At 36.8% G+C, this 10516-nt stretch overlaps 1 pseudogene; it reads right to left on the bottom strand.

Annotated features, from left to right (window-relative positions):
- Positions 1 to 8152: 8152 nt before the first annotated feature.
- LOC147606501 (transmembrane 9 superfamily member 7 pseudogene) lies at positions 8153 to 8901 on the bottom strand (annotated as a pseudogene).
- Between the last annotated feature and the right edge of the window lie 1615 nt (positions 8902 to 10516).

Below are 10516 nucleotides of genomic sequence, written 5' to 3'. Positions count from 1 at the left end.
GGGAGGAAGAAATCGATGATGTTTGTCATACACCACCTTCTTAAGTGTAGAGAGTCTTTCCAAAACAAGTGATGGTCCACAAATATCAAATATGCATGATCTCCAGAGGTTGTCAGACCTATTTAATTGAGATGATTGAGATAGAGATATAAACTTAAAATTTAAAGGCTAAAACTTATGCATATAAGGTTCAAGTAGGTACCTGAGCACTCCGAGAACCCGGGATAGTCATGCATCATCCAAAGAAAAACTCCTTTCACCAGTGCCTCATGCCTAGATTAGGGGAAGGTTGAGGTCTATAGGGGCCCTTTAAGATGCCATGTGATTAACAGGTTATTAAGGAAAGGGCCAATCATGTGATGCCATGTATACAAAAATGTTGGGTGATTAAAGGTGGTCAAAAGATTCTCTAGAAGATGCGGTTTTATACTTTTCATTCCCAAAAAGTGGAGAGGGGGGAGTTTTTGAAATTTCGGACATCCATAACTTCTACATATGAGCTCAAAATTTGTCGGAGATTAGAGATCCAGAATCTACTCGCTGAGCTCTTTCCATAGATATGCCACATGATATGGTTTTGCCCACTAAATTTTAAATTCAATTTTGGCGGGAAACTTTGAAATTCAAACTTCTAGCCATTTGAAGAATAAGAAGGTATCTAAAGTCAAAGAAACTTAACATTTTAATAAAAAGTCATTAAAATCATAATATGGCAGCTTAAAGGGTCCCTATAGACCTCAACCTTCCCCTAATGTTTATTAGCCTTGAAACATCATGTACTTTGATACCTCGCCATAGTGTCTCAAGATCCTCAACCAAAGGCTCGAGGTACACATCCATTTTTACCACCTTATATTTGTCTCGTATACAAGGAGAGTAAGCATGATATGAACTTTCTTGATTTCCACCCATTGAGGGAGGTTGTAATTCACCAATACAATAGGCCAAGTAGACCATGATGTGGACTTGAAGCCAAGTGGGTTAACACCATCCATGCCCAAGCGAAGACGTAAGTGATGAGGCTCATCTTTAAACTCTGGCCATTGATGCTTCACATGTTTCCATGCCGATGAATCAACTACGATCCTCATGATGGCATCGATTGAGCGATGAGTAGCATGCCACATCATGAGTTCTACAATCCCCTTACATTTAAACATGTGTTGGATGTGAGGAATGATAGGGAAGTGTCTCAAAACATTTCGGCGGGGAACTTTATCACCTTGTAAATCATTCCTATAGTGTCTCTCCCCACATTGTAGACATTGTGTTGCATTTTTATCAACCCCTCTAAAAAGCATGCAATCATTGGGACATGCATGTATTTTTGTGTAATCCATACCTAGCATAGAGAGAATTTTATGACACCCATCTTATGAGTTCGGTAATAGATTTTGAGAGAAAAGAATCTTCTTGAGAAGCCTACAACATAGGGTAAGAAATTATATGTCAAAATATTAGCATATAGAACATAAAATATTTTCAATAAAATGAGGCAGTCTTACCAAAGAAGACTTGTGACACTTGCATCACTCCATCCATAAAATTTTTGCAAGTTCAATAGCTCCAAGTTTGCTCACAGTGTGGAGTACGAACATCCCTTATACAAAGGTGTGCTTGCCTCTCTATGCAAGGTTTCCTCTTCTTGTGACATTGGAGCTTGCTCACTACATCTATGACCTCCCGTCCCAACGAAGTCATTCACCATATCAACCATGATGAGATTCTCTTCCTCCTCATGTGGCAATGGTGGAGGCACTTCATTCATTGGCTGGGGAAGATGAGTCTCAGCCATGCTTTCCATATGAAGCCTTGCTACCTTCCACACTCTACCTGATGTCACTGAATGGTGTGGCATGTTACCTAGAACTCTCCTATGGTTCTCCTCTTTGTTATCATCCACACTTGGTCATGCCACTGTCTCAAGACCATATGTTCGGACATGCTCAATTATTATACAACATTATCGTATATACTGGTCCTTAGCGATCACTCCCCTGAAATAGAAATTCAAAAAGAACTTTCCAATGTGCAATTGGAATTAATTGAAAATAGGTATGAAGGACCTTAGCCTAAGGGTCTAGATTTTTAGAAATTTTTGGATTATGGTCCAATTAAGGTTCCTATGGGCCAATAGGATCAATCCAAGTGTGGGGAGGAGATAAATCCAATTTGTAAAAGAAAAATACCCAAAAATGAGTAAATGCCCACATAAGACAAAGAGTTTACTAAGTATAAGGTCTATTAGTAAAAAAATATGAATATTACTAAAAAAAAGAGATATTTTGGGTATAATAATACATTTTTGACACCTTGGTAAGGAGAAGGGGGTTCTTCAAGGAGGCACCTATTTCACATGTGTGGTGGAGTTTTAAACTCAAAAATAATAAGATATTTTTATCTCTTCTCTCTCCTAGATCAAACCAAATAAAAAAGGGAGCCAAATTGGTTCAAATCTTGTCCAAATTCAGTCAAACTGAACCTGGAAAATTCTAGAAACTAGTTAGACTTGGTTAGAGGCCTCCCTCACCTATAAATAGACCCTTAGCCCTTTGTAAAAAAATATGTGAACTATACCATGCCAGTAATATACTGAAATAATGATATTTTCTATTATCCTCTAAAATTTGGAGAGAATGGAGTTTCTCTCTCTCGTCAACCTTCTTTGGAGTCTTCATCAACATGCTAAACCAATTGATTGGTTGGGGGCCTCTCCTTAGACTAAAGAATCAAGCAAAAAAAGAGGTAAAGTGTGATTTATGGTCTTTTTCTTAATCTCTAAATGTTTCTCACTTCTCAACCCCTCCCAAGCTTGAGAAGTATTCAATTGAATGGCTCTTTAATGCAATTGAAACTCTCTAATGAATTTTAGTGATAAATCTTATAAAGTTTCCATTTATGCTTAAATTAAAATGTTTTTTAAGCATATCTCTCTCTCCCCCAAAGAATGGTCATTCCTATGATCTATTGTATATTCAATTAATGCTTCTCATGGAGAAATTCTCTATTCACAAGTCAAACTCTAGACTTGTGAAGCTAGACGTTTAAAAAATGGTTTTTATACTTATATGCTTGAAAAATATGATAATATTATGGGATAAATCCATAAATTGGATTTAATGCTAAAAGATAGTTATATTATCATAATTATTTTACTATGTCTTATTCTTTTCATAAAAATAAAAAATTGCTAGTAATAGCAGTGGAGCTATGGCAAAAACTTTAAGAAATTGATGCATAATTCATTCTTATGCATAACGTGAAAAGAGGACTTCCTATCATATTCTAGGATTCAATATCCTAGGTTAAAAGAATGGTTTTTGTCACATTCAATGGAAAACTAATTTTTTAGTTTATGTGTAATTAAATAATTAAGAAATGAGAAAATTATGGTTAAAATATTTAAATGGTAAAAGAGGAATTCCTATGACATTTGGAAGTCAATCATTTAGATGAAAAAAGAGAAATTCCTAGCATATTGGTATTATTGGATATTTTATTTAAATTCAAAGATAAATTTTAGATAAATTTATTTTATCTATGAGAAATATTTAAATGGTAAAAGAGAAATTCCTATGACATTTGGAATTCAATCATTTAGATGGAAAAAGAGAAATTACTAGCATATTGGAATTATTGGATATTTTATTTAAATTCAAAGATGAATTTTATATAAATTTATTTTATCTATGAGAAATATTTAAATGGTAAAAGAGTAATTCCTATGACATTTGGAATTCAATCATTTAGATGGGAAAAGAGAAATTTCTAGCATATTGAAATTATTAGATATTTTATTTAAATTCAAAGATGAATTTTAGATAAATCTATTTAATCTATGAGAAATATTTAAATGGTAAAAAAGGAATTCCTATGGCATTTGCAATTCTATCATTTAGATGGAAAAAGAGAAATTCCTAGCATATTGAATTAATGGGTATTTTATTTTAGATGAATTCATTATATGAGAAATATTTGATGATAAAAGAGGAATTCCCATGACATTGGAATGCAAATAATTAAATGTAATAAGAGGAATTCCCATGGTATTTTAGATCCATGAAATCAAATGGGAAGAAGAGGAATTTTTAGTATAATTCAATTTATGATTATTCATCAAATATGGAAATATGGGTAGAATTGATTTTTGTAAATCCTACGAATTCTTTTTTTCAAAAGAGAAATATTGAATATAATTCAATTGAGAAATTGAGAAGGAATATGAAAATAGTCATCGAGAAAAAGAATCTTTATCTAAGCCAAGCAATTGGCAGAAATTTAGAAAAAAGTCCCATTATCGGTATCAAAGTAGAAAAAGCTACTAAATAGGAATAGGATGTGGAATGGATGTGATAAGATGTAAACGGGATGCGATAGGATATGAATGGATATAATAAGATGTAAATGAGATGTGATAAGATGTAAATGGGATGTGATAGGATGTGGTCTAATTAAAATGAATGTGGATGAGATGTGAAGTAAATGGATGTTGATGTGAATGATGAGATGAGAATAAGAAGAGAGGATATGTGAAAGGGTGAGATGGGAAGTAAATGGATGTGGATGTATATGTGATGAAAATGGATGTGAATGTGTATGTGAAGAATAGATCTGGATGTGTATTGAAAAGAATGGATGTGAATGTATGTGAAAGAATGGATGTGGATGTGTATGTGATTAAAATGGATGTGAATGTGTATGTGAAGAATGAATGTGGATGTGTATGTAAAAGAATGGATGTGGATGTATGTAAAAGAATGGATGCGAATGTATGTGAAAGAATGGATGTGGATGTATGTGAATGAATGAGATGAGATGTGTATGAATGAGACATGATGTGGGTGTGATGTAATGTGGATGGGATGAATGAGATATGATGTGGATAGATGTGATGTGATGTAATGTGGATAGAATGTATGTGATGGGATGGTGATGAGAATGAATGCGATGGATATGAATGAATGTGATGTGATGGATGTGAATGGATGGAGGTGATGTGATGTGAAATGGATAAATGTGAGTGAATGAGATGTGATGTGAATCGGGATATGAATGAATGATATGGGATGTCATGTGAATCAAGATGTGAATGAATGATATGGGATGTGAATGGATGAGATGTGAATCGGGATGTGAATGAATGAGATGTGATGTGAAATGGATGTGATGTAAATTGAGATAGATGTGAATGGATGATATGTGATGTGATGTGATGTGATGAGAAACGGGATAGATGTGAATGAATGAGATGTAATGTGAATGGATGAGATATGATGGGATGTGAATCGGGATAGATGTGAATGAATGAGATGTGAGGTGAAATGGATGTGAATGAGATGTGAGGTGAAATGGATGTGATGTGATGTGATGTGGATCGGGGTAGATATGAATGGATGAGATATGAATGAATGTGATGTGATGAGATGTGGATATGGGTAGATGCGAGTGGATGAGATCTGATGAGGATAAATGAGAAAAGATGTGATGAGATGGAAAATGATGTGATTGGATGAGGAATGGGAATACATATGATGTGATTGGATGAGGAATGGGAATACATATGAAATGGATGTGGATTAAATAATGTGGATTGATGTGGAACAATGTGGAAAGATGAGAGTTCGTTATAGAAACTGTATTTATAACCTGTTTTTAAATGACTGTTTTATGTCAAGAATGCTGGGGAAGCATTTTGACCGTCTTGTGAATGAGGTCGTGGAGACCTAACTGATAAAGTTGCAACAGCTGACGGAGAGTCAACGGAGGACATCTCGCATAGCAAGGTCCACCGAGGTCTTGACTAGCCTCGGTTCAATTTAAATGGTGAGCTTCCCGTACTAAGGATGAGAGACCAAGGAAGCGGCCTATGAGTGAAGCGCTAGGTGACCTGCGAAGGATCCTAAAGGGTGCTGACCATACGGTGCTCAGGCTCTAGGTCACCGAAGATACCCACACGTGCGTCGTGGAAGATATTGGAAGAAGGAGTAAGAATTGTTTTCTGAAACCAGGCATGGATCTGGTTGATTGACCTTGTTGGTCCTCAACGGATGAGTCCATGGCTCTTTTATATAGATCTATTGGTTGATCTTGCTGATGTTGAATGGAGATTTCATTTTGATTTTTATAAGTGAATATATTACCGGGTACTATGAGCTAGGAACTATCAAAAAGGCCCTTGAGTGGACAGGTGGTTCACGAGCGTTCTGGTTACCAATGATGCTATAGGTACACCGATGAAGGAATAATTTGGAGGATTATGATCAGTGATACTATGGTTTCATTAAATGATTGTTTTAAAGATAGCTGAATCTGTGAAAGATAGCTAATACTATGGTTTCATTAAATGATTGTTTTAAAGATAGCTGAATTTGTGAAAAAGGCAATTTCATACTGAGTGTGTAAGTGGTGTGACTAGTTTTAAGTTTGCATGAATATCCGGCTAGGGGACCTGGGAACTCTTTTCCCTGGTACCCGGGACAAAATCTAATCAAATTCCTAATTGGATCTCATCACTATAGTGGTTAGGCGGTTGGCTAGGGGTTAGGCTAGACTGATGGATCCCTAAAATGAGACTCAATTCTGTTATGGTACGATAGATGAAGTAAATCCCAGATAAAAATTGTCCTATGGAAAAGAATCAACGGATGTGCCTCTCAATGAGGAAAAAAGTGTTGGTCTCTATGATCCAAGTGCAAGTTTCTTCCTTGATCTGACCGAGTGTCTTTACAAGTTGGGTCGGATCAGTTTGGTTAGTGATGACCTTGACCACGTTAGAGTAAAAATATCGTGGAGGAATCACCCGTACTTTCCGGGCAAGGGAAGTTTTTCCGAGTTCGGTTTTGGAAGAACTGAGGGATTAGTCTCTTGTCCGAATATTCGTGGTTGAGGCCTCGAGTGAGGGACCCTGTCCCACAGAAGAAATGCTACTTCCGCTACTAGCACCCCAAAATTCATTATGCGGAGGGGATATGGATCTTTCACCAGTACTGCAAACATAAATTTACCCAGGTTCTCGTTGCTAGACGACCACAGCAGCAAAAATACGCTGCCTAGCAGTGAAATTTTGCTGCTCAACAGTGACCTAAGAAACTGTCACTCCCGCCTAAATCGTTGCCGACGGGTGTCAATACCTACCAGTTTCAGATTTGCTAATTTCTTGATTTAAGAAGACTAGCAATGAAGTTCGTGTTAATAATTTTTGAATTTGTATTAATCACTATTTTCAGAATCCTAATCCACTTTACTACTTAAATTTTTAAAGTTCTCGATCTTCTTGATCTTGATTTTTTTAAAATTTTCTTGATTTTTTAAATTAAGATTTACATAAGTTTCAACAACCAGTTTTGAATGATCTCTTGCATTATCTTGCTTAGGGAGCATACAATTAATCCTTAGAGCTTGTATTTCTTCAATAGTGAGACCCAAGGTTATGAAATCTTTGAGTTCTAGAAGGAATATTGCAAGAAGAAGGCTGTTGTGGAAATTTAATGCAGTTTCAGAAAAGTGTGTAGAACCTTGGTGTAGTTTCAAGAATTTGGTGCAAAAATTTTAGATTTATGTGTAAGATTTTGCTGTAAAATTTTTTAATTACTCTGCAGATTATTCTCAGCTATTGTGTAGAGATTTTTAATTGGTTCTTATGCAGAGTATGAGGTCATGGGAGCATTTTACAGTTTTCAAAGGTTGCTCTGCATAATTTCTTTTCAACGATTTTTGTGTGGAACAATGTAGAGTATTGAAGACTATGTAGAAATCAGTTTAATGCAAAGATTGCTGGAAACAATTATAAGCATCTAATCCATATTCTCTTCTTTATCATTCTTCTTATTTTTTATGCAAAGTTTATAAGATCTTTAACAATATTAAGGCACAAAGAAGATCGAACATAGAAGTGTTGGAAGACTTGTGGATCTTGCTAAAATTCAAGCAAAAAGGGATATTTACATGTAGCCTTGGTGCATGTAAAACAAAAGGATTGAATCGGTGCAAGAGTTTCATGCTATCTTTGTGTATTCTTGGTTAGGTTTGATCAATTTTTATGTATTGCAACCTTCCTAACAATATTCTTACAACTCCCTTATCCACAAGAAGTCATCTCACGAGTGAGGTCCTCATCAAAAAAATACCCTCTTTAGAATTGGTATATTTAATCTCAATCGATCTTCATTGAGGCATATATGGGCCTCATAAACCACAAATAGACAAAGAAGCCAATTGTTCTTGTGAGCTCAAAAAAGCAAATGGAGATGATAATCATATAGCCATATTACAACACACCAGACACTAGTTTTGTTATCTCCAACTTGGTGAAGTAGAATGTGGGATAGAGTAAAAGATAGAGTGCTGAAGACGTAGAGGTCATACATGCCCTCCATTACTAGTGGTAATCTTCACTGCAGAGATGGAAGTAGCAAATCATAATCGTAATCTCTTCACAAGTCATGATCAGTATTAAAAACACAATGAACAAGAACCCAAAGATGTAGAAGAATTGGTTAGGCCATATTGAGGTGAGGATGAAGAAGAGCTCCAATGGAACACGGCCCTAAATGGTAATATGATAGCTGCATGTAACAAGCTTGCTCTAGAATTTATCTCGGATTCTTATTTGTTCCTACTAGATATTCAATAACTATTTTTTAATACCCAAAATAACTTTAAAGACCAATGGTACAGAGATTCCAAACCACAAGAATACCACTACAAACATGGTACCAAAGGCACTGCTCTAAAGGACTTTTCACCCCAAATCAACGCATTAAGGATAAAGAAGAGAGTAAAGGAAACATGAGTAAATATGAAGGTTGTCTTCAATGTTCTTTCATGAGATAAAAAGGCAAAGCAACTAACATCAAGACCAGCATTAACTATGATACGCTCTACAGAACCATCAGGCAACATCGTGAATGTTGAGATATCGAGCTCATCTAGTGAGGCGACGGTGGACACTGATGACCTGCCTGGGGGATAGGCCCCACACTTACACCACTGCCATGGTTGGTTAAATCATGTGTGATATGTAGCCAGTGGGATGACAGGCTGTGTGTGATAGCCATTCTAGAGACTGGCATAGTTATAGCGCCAGCTCATTTAGTTGGGTTCACACTATAGAGAACCCTAGTATGTATTTGGTTGAGTACCTTTTCATATTGTGTGTACTCTTATCTTTGTATATGGTGTGTTGAGTGTTGTGTGAAGAAGAAGAAGATTTTCAGCCTCTCACCTTGTGTGTTCTCTTTTAGGGTTTTGTTATTGTGTGTGTGCTTGCAAGAGCTCAAGCTCTCTTCTCCCCTGCATCTTTTCATGGTATCAGAGCCTGGTTCATGCTAAGGGCTGAGCTGCAAGCAAGAGAAGCACATGAAGCGGTATGAGGGTAAGAGCTTCAACTACTCTTCCCTATTTGTGTTGGCGAGTACACCCTTGTCGGGAGCTCTATGGGAGGTACCAATAAACGATCTCTGATTGAGGAGCTTTCTTCACGGGAGTAAAGCTATAGGGCAACTATTCTGTCCTATCAGGCTAAATGTTTTATGCTGAAAACACGTTTCGGGAGCGTTAGGACCTCCGTTTTTCAAAAAACGGGCGATTTCGAGCACTGTTGTGGGGTAAGTCATCGATTCTATGTACAGAACTCTATTTTAAGAACTGCAGGAAGACATATTGGTTGTGCTACAAGGAGGTCGACAGTTGCCATTGGGTGTATGTATGCACATTGAGGTCATTAATTATGACATTTGAGTATAGTATAGTACCGCTGCAGAAAACAGTTTGTGCAGGAGAAACCAGAGTGCTGTTTCTGGTAAATTTGTGTGTTTGGCAAGATGTCAAATGATGGCATAAACCAGATTGTTGCTCATCAGAAGCTTGACAAGAACAACTTCCATGCTTGGAGGTTCAAGTTGACAAATTTCCTGATGGGAAAGGGTTACTCGGACTACATAGAAGGTGATCATGAAGAGGCACTGGGGATACCGGAGATCAATCCGACTGCTGCAGATGTGAAAGAGTTCAAGGATTGGAACCAAGGAGCCATAAAAGTTATGTATTGGCTCTCTATCAGTATACAGGACACCATGATTGGGCACATATAGGATGCCAAGTCCCCCAAGGAGGCAACCTTAGTAAAACTCTATGAAACGACCAAGGCACAAAAGATACAGTTGAAGAATGAACTTCATACTGTGGAGAAAAAGAGTATGTCTATGAATGACTGTGCATTGAAGATCAAGGGTATTGTGGAAACCCTTGCATCTATTAGTGTTTCAGTAGATGATGATAAGGTGAAAGTCTGTCTACATGGTCTCGGGCCACAATACAAGGCGTTCAAGACGTCTATTCAGACTCGGAAAAACATTCCCAATTTCACAGATCTGGTGTCTATGTTGATTATAGAAGAGAAGAGCTTGGGTGAAGACCGACAATCTTCACAAAACAAAAACAGTTCAGAGCAACAGGCCTTCTACACAAGTTTAGGAAGAGGACAAGGTAGAGGAGGCCGTGGACGCGGCCAAGGAGG

The sequence above is a fragment of the Cibotium barometz genome, chromosome 57, assembly GCF_041138505.1.
Source record: "Cibotium barometz isolate CiBa-2024 chromosome 57, ASM4113850v1, whole genome shotgun sequence".
In the NCBI taxonomy this organism is placed as follows: domain Eukaryota; kingdom Viridiplantae; phylum Streptophyta; class Polypodiopsida; order Cyatheales; family Cibotiaceae; genus Cibotium; species Cibotium barometz.
This window is presented reverse-complemented; position numbering and strand designations above follow the sequence as displayed.